This window comes from Octodon degus, unplaced genomic scaffold (genome assembly GCF_000260255.1).
Source record: "Octodon degus isolate 3935 unplaced genomic scaffold, OctDeg1.0 scaffold00391, whole genome shotgun sequence".
NCBI classification, from domain to species: domain Eukaryota; kingdom Metazoa; phylum Chordata; class Mammalia; order Rodentia; family Octodontidae; genus Octodon; species Octodon degus.
The window spans coordinates 721525-733190 of NW_004524967.1; positions in this window are offsets into that span (position 1 = coordinate 721525).

Here is an 11666-nt window from a genome sequence, read left to right on the forward strand (position 1 = left end):
AAAAAATGTTTGTACCTATGTTGTTTATTTATTATTTCTTGCCTATATCTTATAATATGAGAAACTACTTTGGCAGTAACAATACACAATGTACTAACCATTGTTACTCTCCTAAAATCTTGTTTTGAGATTTTGTACCATTGTTTTTATTTTTTTTTCTTTAAAATAAAATAACTGGTGTCAAAAAAAAAATATCTTTTGATATCTGATTGCAGAAACACTGACACATTCTTCATCTGAGCCAGCTGCTATTCTACTTTGTGGTTTAAACTGGAAAAACTGGAAAAACCAGCAACAATGCTGCATAGGATAGTGTGGTGTTGAATGTGCTTAAAATTAAGACAATATTAAAGTACCTGCAAGCAGGAGCAGGGGCTGGTGGTTCGATCCCTGGGCCTGCCATTCCAGCCCCACCCTGGAGTGCGCTGAGAGGGCGATTGAGACTGGGTGTGACGGGACACATTTGTATTCCTAGCACTTGTGAGTCCAATCTAGTAGTGAGACCCTGAACACCCTTTAGAACCTTCCCTAAAATACAGAAAACAAATTGAGACAATAAGTGTTAAGAGCAAAACATTTTTATCTGGTGTTATGGAAATTATATACTCTTGGGAAAGACTTTACATACTTTTTGGATGATAGTCACCATTTCTAATAGCACTGAAATACTATTAAATGAGTTAGGCTGTTTGAATAGTAATGGCACAATTGCACTTTGGAAAAAATATGAGTCTTGTTAATATGCTAATTTCACAGGCATATTTCTACTTGACAACTGTGGGTATTATTTTAATTAGAGTCATACTTACATTCTAATATGAGAATTAGTGCTAAACACAGCCTTAATTTTCATCAAGAATAATTTATTATATTCTTTTCACTTTATTCTTGAATCCACACCCATTGCAAATTATCTTGTCTCTTTTAATTAGTAGCCTAAAGCGGTCTTCTTGTTTTCTACTCTTCTGTGCTATTTGTATCAATTATCTTTATTTCTTTTGCAATTTTCCCTTCATTAAATTCTTGGTGTGATAAAACTTCACAACAAAATAATAATAATAGAGTTTTGGTAGTTTTTAAATAAAAAGTTACTTAGTGTAATTTTTCTCCATTTCCAAATAGTGGAGAGGGTTTCCACCTCAATGGAACAAACTGGGAAAAAATAGGGAATAAATCATCATGCATTCTACTTGGAAATGTTTATTTAATTACATGAGCTTTTGGAATAATTGAGAAATTTGCTGTAATTTTTTATATCTTTTCCATATTCTCTATATGAATCCAATTCAGACCAATTATGTTGTAGGTGTAAATACAACCTTTACAAGAATATTCACTATTTTGAACCACTCTAATTATATTTTCTCACTAACCATACAAATATGACTTTGCATGTTAAACTAATGGTTGAACATTGAATTAAATATTTTCATAGTATTTTTCTACAAATATGATATTTAATTAACAAATATTTAATTCATATAATCTATTAGATTTGCATCTGATTTTAGTGATTGCTAACTTGGCTCAATATTCTGTGTCTAAAGAGTATATAATATACCTCTTGGCAACAAGTATAATATACACTTGATCAACTTTCAAGTTAAAAAAGATAATGTCAAACCATGTTAATATGATGAGCTGTGGCAGGCTCAATTCATCAGATTTGGACATTGCCAGTCCTGTGGATAACCCACTACTATTGTGGAGTACTGGACTATGTTGTAATATTTTGCTCAATTCATGCACCTAAAATATTTGGATGGAAATGGAACACCCATCTCTGACAAAACTGAACCAAAAAAAGTGATATAAATGAAGGACAATTTTCTATCTGTATATACAAAATAATTAGGATAGATATACAGCTACTTTCTCTTAATTCAATAAGATAAAAGATCTGTACTAATAGGTCTGGACATGATATCATGTCTGCATCCTGTGCTATGAATGACTACTACGAAGACAACATTATGCCATGTATTAATTGTTTTAACTCCTACCAACTTGTTTTGAAGCTGTCATATTGCAATTTTTTCTCAATAAAATTAATAAAAAAGAAAAAAAAGGCACAAGATCCACTCTCAGGGTGAGCTTTATCAACTAGTATGCCTGGACCTTTTTTGGAATAGAAGGGATACAAAGAAGAAAACTCACTTCTGTTTCCTTAGAGGCTCTCTAGTCACCTTCACCTTGGATGTGTTTTGCTGGCTTCCAGTGTAGGCTTTTCATCCTGACAGTGCAGACCCTTCAGCTTCCTGACACAGACTCACATAGGACTCTACAGTGAGCCACAGGCCTTTGACCGGATTCTTTAGCTCCCAAATACACAGACACCCCTCTTGCAGTCTTCTAAATCTGACTCTGTGTGGTTATTGCAATCCTATCTTGTAAATCCTTTATATATTTATGCATCATGAATTAAATGTTTTGATACTACACCCTAACTGATGTATCTTCTCATGATCAGAGTCAGGTTATTCCCTTTAGAGCAAGGCCACTAAAGTAATGCTGGCCCTTTTCAGTGCATCATATGAAGAAATTCATGGTATCTACTTGTTCTTATAATAATCTTTAATTTTAGGTTCATTTTTGCCTACCAATATATTTTCTTTTGTATTTACAGAATCAAATACTCCCTGTTATGGTTTGAATCTAGATGTCCCCCCAGTGCCTCATGCACTCACAGGTGGGGCTTTTCAGAATTAGCTGGATTTAGTGTGTATAATACTGGCATTGAGGATGAGTGGCACTTAGTTACTTTCTTGTCGCTGAGACAAGGTTCCCAACACTCACCAATTGAAGAAGGAAGGGTTTGCTTCAGCTCACAGTTTGTGGGTTTCATTCCATACTCAGCTGGTTCCAAGGCAATGTGGCATGGCAGAGAGACATTTCAGGAGAAACCTTTCATGGTTAAATTGGCAGCAGGCAGTGAAACAGGGAGTGGCAGCAGCAAGCCTCCTTTCTCTTTTATCCCCTTTCCCTTTTATCTCATTCAAGCTATGGACCTTCTGGGTGGTGCTACGCATGCCCAGATGGGGCTTCTGTCATTGGTAAATCCATTCAGCCACACCCAGAACCACTTTAATTCTAATCACAAGCATCACCTACCCCTCATCTAGCCAGTTCTGAAAAACCCCACCTATGAGCACTGGAGGCTTTGGGGAGTTATCTATGTACAGGCCCTAAAGAGTGCTAAATTAGTCCACTGATTGGGTTAGCACAACTCTGGGTGTGGATAATGGGAAGACCTACCCTGGATGTGAGTGACACCACCGAAAGGGCTTATAGCCTATTTGGGATGAAAGAAAAAGCATGACTTGCTTCTTGCTTTCTGCCTGCCCTGAGATGGACAGTTTCTCCACTGCCGTCCTCCTCTGCTATGCCGCCATCTTTGAAGCCAGCTAGCTGTGTGCTGAAACTTTTGCAAACTGTGAGCCAGGGTAGACCTTTTTTTCCTTTCATTTGTGGGTGTCTGGAATTTTGTCTCAGCAACAGGAAAGTCACTAAGACATTGCCTGATTTGTGGTATTGGTTCAATAAACACTAATTGAATGAACACCTGACTATTACTCTGTAGAAATTCCTGATGTCTATAATCATAGAAGCAAGCCAAGTCATAGGAAAAATATCCCAAAGGTTAAATTGAGGTTGGTTCAGAGTCCTGTCTCTGGTTTCAACAGTTGCTAATAAAGTTCTATTTGTGAAGAGATTTTTACTATAACTATCCTACTAACCTGTTTTGAAATTGTTCCATTGTTATTTCTTTCTTAATAAAATTAATTTTTTAAAAAGAGATTGTCACTCAGTCATTTTGACTTCAGTGCATATTGTCCATTCATTTAATATAGTGGTTCCCCTTATCTGTGGTTTCATTTTGCCATAATTTCTGTTACCTGTAGTCAAGGGTATTCTTAAAATTTTACTACACAGAAATGAGAAACTAAGATATTTTGAGAGAGAAAAAAGAGAACTTTTATTACTGTATGTTGTTTTACTTGCAGTAGTCATTGTAGTTAATCTCATTATGTGTAATTTATAAACTAAATGTTATCATAGATATGTATTTATAAGAATAAATGGTACATAGTCTGATATGACCTGTGGCTTCAAATATCCTGTCAGGGTCTTACAACATATTGCCTATAGATGAGGGGGAGTGACTGCTATCGAAAACCATGCAGATATCCAACACAATCTGAGGTAGGGCACTCTCAATACATTTGGTAGTCAGATCACTAGCCACCTTCATTGGTAATCTTCTCAAGTGAGCCTTAGGAACCCCTTTCCATGATAGAAAATAATCCATATAAATTAAAAGTAAATTGTGTACCTAACATGCCCAGGAGATCCTTCTGATGATGTCAGAGCTGGAGATATAGCCTGTGTTCAGTGGTTCTTTGATAATTCAAGATCTGCATGGCCACCCTCAGGAAGTGGGTAAGACATGAAGCCAGAGTTTGTCTTAACTTTGCAGAAAAGCTAGCCCTGGAAGTGGCTGAGGAAAATATAAATGTTGCTTCGGTTATATGCAAGATGATGCTTTGACATGAATGTACAAGGGGTAGATACATGAGTGTTGAAGGCCAAAGCTAATAGTAATAAGACCTCTACCTGTGGAAGTAACATTTAAAACAGTGTTTCATAGTACTGCAGAGCACTAATAAGATCTTCTAGGATTTGGATCTTGTTTGTCCCCCAAAGATTCGTGTTATGCAAGTTTAGTCCCCAGTGTCACTGTTTTGGAAGGTGGTGGAAACTTTAGGAGGAGTGGCCTGGTAGGAGATAAGGAGTTTATGGGGGCACCACCTTCAGAAGGAATTAATGCTAGTTTTGTGAAAGTGAATTTGAGCTCCTTGGACTGGGAGGAGGTGCTGTAATAAAACAAGGCCACCTTGTGTTTGCCTTTTCTAACATAAGCTGTTCAACTCTTACACAAACTTCCTCTATATGATGACACCTGCGGTAGTGTGACATCACCAACTTTCACCAGAACCTCATGCTGTCAGCATGCTCTTGCACCTCCAGAATGGCAAGCTAAATAAACCTTTGTTCACTATCAAAAAAAAAAACCAATAAATAATGTGCTAACATAGTTAGACCAAAGATTATTTTATCTGTCAAATATGTTTACTTTTTAAAAACTTCATTTGAATACATCACTTTGAAGGAAAATGTCACTGAAGCTTTACTGGAGTTAAGCATTTGTAGTGCTATTAGATGAACTAAATCTATAAAATAGAGATATTAAATAGGTCTATAAGTGAGAATTCACGAATTTAACAGAATTCTCTCTGTAGAATGCAAAAATGTTCCGAAGTAGATATTAAGTGTGAGAACATACCTTTCACTGTACACAGAAATGTCAATGGCACACATTTATTTGTGAATTAAATTCCCCTCATCTAGCAGCACAATTTTTGATAGCCAAATCTTGGAAACAACCAAGATGCCCATCACCTGAGGAATGGATGAAAAAGATGTGGTATTTTTATACAATGGAGTATTACTCAGCTATAAAGAATGAAAAACTCAAAGCCTTTATATTGAAGTGGATGCCACTGGAAGATATACTCATAAGTGAAATAAACCAGAAACACATGTGTAACTATTGTATAGTTTCCCTAGTATAAGAACTCAAAAGAAGAAATACAAATAGAAAGGTATAATACAACTAAAAGGAAAGCAAGAACTTGAGGACTAGAAAATGAAAGGAGAGCAAGAAGAAGAGCTAGGAAACATGACAATGTCAAGCCATACAGTTATATGTAAAAGATGAGCAAGGCAATGATCCTGAGAATCTTCAGAAGATTTTTGCATCTTGCAGTTAATTGGAATGATTCTCACCCTGACTAACTATATATGCTGACACCTGTGAACTAAGCAACTGCACTGAAAATGACAATTTGTAACAGAAGGTTCATGCTTGCAGTGTCTGTCATTCTGGTCTTCTGAGTACGGGCTGCTTGTCATGACATGCCAGTTGCTGCCATGCTGTCCCTTGGTTAGATGGTTGTTCAAAAAGAAGGGGGTGGTGAATGAAGACAGGAGACAGGAAAAGGAATATTATGGTACTGTCCTGCTACAAGGTTGTATATGGTTAGATTTCTGGACTTATGTGTAAATATAAGAATTATATAATTCTTTATGCTTATTTTTAAAATATTTTAATTTTTAAAAATATTTTCTCATCATATTCTGTAGGGACTTAAAGTTCAATATATCAATACTTGATGAAAAATACCTATTCCATGTTATGTCTAAGATGTTTGATATTCAGACAAATAATGAGGTTAAGCTTAACAGCCTAGGTTGTGTGGTAATAACAATAAGCTTGTCTTCTGGAGGGTTAACAACCTAAGTTTGCAGACCAAAATTAGAGAAAAAGGAGGGCTACAAGGAAAGCCAACATTTTAGCCCTAGCCTTCCAAAGTCATTTAAGACTCAGGACATATGAGATCTTGTACTATAATGTCATGTAACTCAGTAGTGTCCCAAATTTTCTGTTCAAGGAGATTATGGGGCCAAAGAAGAAAGTGATCAATGATGTAGAGTGTGTCTGAGGAGAGTCACATGGAGAGAAAACATTCTCTCAGGCTTTCACAGAAAGCACATTAGCCAAGCAATGGCCATGACTCATTCACATGGCTGACATTGACAAAGTATCTACAATGGGTGGTACAGGACCTCAGGATAAATTCTGAGTGGATTTCACTGACCTTATCAGATCCAAAAGCTACAATTCTTGTTTCATAGGTATTTCTTTATCTTAGTCTTAACCATCCAGCAGAAAAGTATAAAAGCGAAGTACAAGAAGTAAAGCCATGTTGTTATGTTGAGCTGTAGGGGACGTAAGTCAACAATTTCTGACACTGCCAGTCAAGTGGAAGACCCAATACTATTATGGATTACTGGACTCTTTTAGAATATTTTTTCTGAGTTAGCACACCTATTATATTCAAATAACAGAACTAAACAAAAAAGGGGATATATAAATGAATGTCCATTTTGTATCTGTGCATTCAAAATGGTTAGGATAGATATGTAGTTACATTCTCTTAATGAATAGAAGAATTTGTTGTAATAATGTTTGTAAATAGGATATCATGTCTGCATCTTGTACAGGAAATAACCACTAGGAAGACAGTATGCAATGTGTTAATTATTGAAACTGTCTTACTAATTTGATTTGAAACTGTCTCATTGCTAGTTGTCTGTCAATGAAATTATGGAAAAAATTCCCCTCATTCTTATAGGTATGTATCCTCCAACTATCAGAATTTAGTAACTACACTTTTGTATCTCTTACATTTTAAGAAATCTTACAATACTTCAGTTTGAAGTGCAAAAATATTGCAGCGGAGAGACGGGAAGCAGAGCACAGCTTCCCCAGGACCTAGAAGCCAGACACCTGAAAACAGCAGCTTGGTGAAGAAAGAAGCAAATAGCTGAGGATCAAGAGAGAGCTGACAGGAAAACTAGAAACAACAGAGAAGCAGGGGAAAGTGCACACAAAGCAGAGAAAAGAGCAAAGCAGTCCAGAAAGTTGGCCCTGCCTCCTGTGGAGGGTCCTAATTCAGCTAACACAACATAATCCCAGAGAACAGGAGCAGCTCCAGGAGGAACAATGGACAGGATCAGCCATGTAGCTTCCAAAATAAAAGCCCACAGTTATTATAAACTGAAGTGAAAAAAAGCATGGGATTTAATTCTGAAGGTGACTACTGCAAGGCAGGCTATAGCTGGAAAAGAAATCCAGTTCAGCATCCATTATATTTTTGAGAACTCAATCAGGAGCCATTTGGGAAAGTGGATAATTGTTTAGTTCTGAGTAGAACAACTCCAGTGCAGGGTTTTCAGGGTCATCCTACCATAAGGACTGGGTGGGATGTGTCCACAAGAGACTCACAGAGAGCACACGTGCTAAACAATGATCCACTGAGTTGAAAACGAGGTCAGAAAAGACACAGGGGTCGTACCCTCCAGGATGAAAGCCAGTTATGGCCTGTGTAGTCTTCAGAGAGAAAGCTATGTCTAGAAGTTTTGATATATAATGGAATAGGTGACCCCAGCCTCTCCCCATTGCCTACATCCAGTAGAAACTAGTGTTCTCTTTGCTGTCTCCACCTGTCAAAGTGATCAGGGATAAACCCTAGCTTGGATGGTTGCACAGCTTGGAGTAATGAAGATAGGGGTTTCTGAAGCAAGAGAGAAGTAGCTCACAGGCCCACAGACTCTAAGCTTGTTGAAGAAAGAGTGATTTGTGGGACACAGAAGGACATGTAAACTGGGAAGATATGGAGTATGTACCCCTGTTGGCCGATGATATTCAATAGGAAAGGCCAGGCAGAATTCATCATTCACACACAAAAATGTGATATTTAGGAATCAACATAGTAAAGGAAGTGAAAGTCCTATACACTGAAAACTACATCTCAGTGCTCTGATAACAGAGATGAAGGAGGATACCAGAAAATGGAAAGGTATCTCCCACTCTTTGAAACCAAAAAAACAAATATAGTGAAAATGCTGATACAAACAGAAAATAAATACATGAAAAAATGTTTGACATCCTTGGTCATTTGAGAAATATAAATTAAAACAACACTGAGATTCCATCTCACCCCAGAAAGGATGGCTTTTATCAAGAAGTCAAACAAAAAGGCTGGTGCAATAGCTCAGTGGACTAAGCCCCTGCTTTGGCAAGCACATTGGTGGTGGCCCTGCCCCTACGGTGAGCTGAGCCCTTCAACAAGTCTAGGCATGGTGATCCAGCAAGGCTGAAAACAAGAGGATCACTACAAGTCCAAGCTGTGTAGTGAGACCCTGTACCATATACATAATTGAAAAAAAAAGAAAGAAATCAACCAATAATGAATTCTAGAGAGGTAGTGGGATAGAGGAACCCTTCTCCACCGGTGGCAATATAGACTGGTGCAACCACTGTGGAAGTAAGTATGAAAATTTATCAAAAAACTAAAACTAAATATTTCATTTGACCCAGCTGTTCCCTTTCTATATATCATCTAGAAAGATTTGAAAGCATCATGCCACAGTGAAATATACATGTCCATATTTATATAATCAAAATCTATAATAGATAAATCTTGGAAATAGCCCATATGTCAATCAAAAGATTCACAGATAAAGAAAATGTGATATTTATACATAATGGAACACTACTCTGTCACAAAAAAGAAGAAACTTGAGTCATTTGTAGGTTAACGGATGCACTTCAAGTCCATCCTTTTAAGTGATATAAATCAGACACACAATTTTAAATATCACATTGTTTCTTTCAAATAAGAAGCACAAAATGCAAAAAGCAGAACATAATGGAGGATGGATATTGGATGGTAGGAAGAATATGTTCAAATGAGAAATGGAAAAGAAAGAAGAAGGAAGGGAAAGGGAAGAAAGGAAAGAAAGAAAACTGGAAGAAAAAATGGAAACAAAGATTTTGAAAACAAGGATAGTAAGAACAGTTGAAAGAAGGGAAGGGAAATGGGAACAAAAGAAGAATTAAGATATATACACAAGTCTGCATTCTCTATGATGAAAGTGATAACGATGCTTGACAAATATGTATTGAGTTTAAATAGTTAAAAATGTAAAAATAGTGAATGTGGAAACAAAATAAGACTTAGGAATCTCACTATTCTTCTTGGTGGCATTTGGTGAATTTCAATATTGCAGACCCTAGAAAGAAATCACTCATTTAATATCACAGAGGAAATGTTAGGCCTTATTTCTCAGTCTCATTATTAGTCTTGGGGGGAATTGGGATTTTTTTCTTTTTTCTTTTCTACTTTACTGCTTGTTTTCTACATTTTTCTTTTTCATTTTTGTTTCTCTTTCTCTTTTCTGCTATTTATATTTAATTCTAATAATTTTCTTTTACTCCTTAATAGGATCCTTTATCTCACTTTTGTCTGCCCCTTCTTGCCTTGTTTTTATTTTTCAATTTTTCTTCTTCCATTTTCCCCTTCACAGCTCCCTCCAATGATGCTGATATTGCTCATCTCTATTGATCTTTATTTGTCTGTACACTCATATGGGTGTTTTCTTTTCCTATTATTAATGATGGTATAGTTGTTCCAATTCATAGATGTTTACTATATGACAATATTTGGTTTCTATCTTTATAAAAATAATTATAGTAGATTTTTTCTATTGTTAAGGAAGCCACAATGTCAGCTTTTATTTGTTTCAATGGTATGAAATATCCAGTATAACTCTAACTCTACTATTGTTGCTGATTTTGTTGTCATTGCCAGGGTATTACCAACTGCGCAGTTGTCACTGTGGATTTAATTGCTTGCCAATATCTGCTTTGGCTTTGTGTCAAGAGCACTGGAGCTCATTTCTGGAGAACTGGGTACAGGGCAAGTTTTGTTTTACTATCACTTCCCCACATTAACCAAGGGTGTTGGAGGTTGGGACATAAAGGCCTGCAGCTAGCATGCTGAGACCACATCACAGGAAAGCAGACACCAACTAAGGGGATGTCCATTCTACTAACAAGCATTTTCCAGAATAACCAACCCTCAAGCCTTAGCATACACAAAAATGAAAATCATGAGAAAACAAGGCATTGAAACTCACAACTGTCCAAAGTGGACCTATGACACACCAGTGGGAAAGAAATCAAAGCTAACACCTGAATGATGTCCACTGATCAAAAAGATGGGGAAAATGCCTGACCAATAAGGTGCCCAGTGAGGCAAGAGTAATGAAACTAAACAAATAACATCTTTAAACAAAATATTCAGTGGGGTTACAGAAACCACTAAGAAAAAAATCTGTCTGAGCTACATGCAGTGATGCAAAAAGTCAATGACCAGTTTAGGAAAGCACTAGAATCCATTAATAGGCACTAAACATACCAGGGACATAGAAATTCTATGAAGGTGTAGATATGTGAAGTGACCAGTGCTAGTACAGTGTCAGAACTACAAAGCATGACTGGTGTAGGTGACAGCATCCTTAGAGAAGCCTTAACAACAAGCAACCATGGAAGCTGAATCAAAAAACTGATAGATAGCTCAAAGAAGACCAGTTTCAATCCTATTGTAACTTATTATAACTAGTAAAAATATTCAGAAAAAAAACTGTGTGCAGAAATTATAATAGAAAACTTGTTTAAGAAATATCATACAGATAAGGCATATAGAAGTTTATATAACCGTGATTAAAAAGCAAAATAAAAAAGCAGAACTTCTCCATGACATAGTAGTGAAATTTCCAAAGAAAATACTTGTTGGTAGAATGGACATCTCCTTAGTTGGTGTCTTTTCCTGTGGTGTCTCAGCATACTAAATGCAGGCTTCTAGGTCTCAACCTCCAGCCACCTTTGTTAATGTGGGGAAGTCCAACACAAGGGAAGAATCTTAAAAGCTGTTAGAGAAAAGCAACAATTCACTTACAAAAGTATCTTTATTACAACTGCAGCAGACTTCTGTACACAACCCTTAAAGGTCAGGAGATCTTAGAGTGAAATGTTTTAAGCACTTAAAAAAGACAACTTTGAATCCAGATCATTCAAAATTATCTTTCAAAATGAAAGGAGAACCAAGCATGATGCTATACACCTGGAATCCCAACTCTTGAGAGGCTGAGGCAGGAAGCTGACTGTGAATTTCAAACCAACCAGGCTACATAATGGG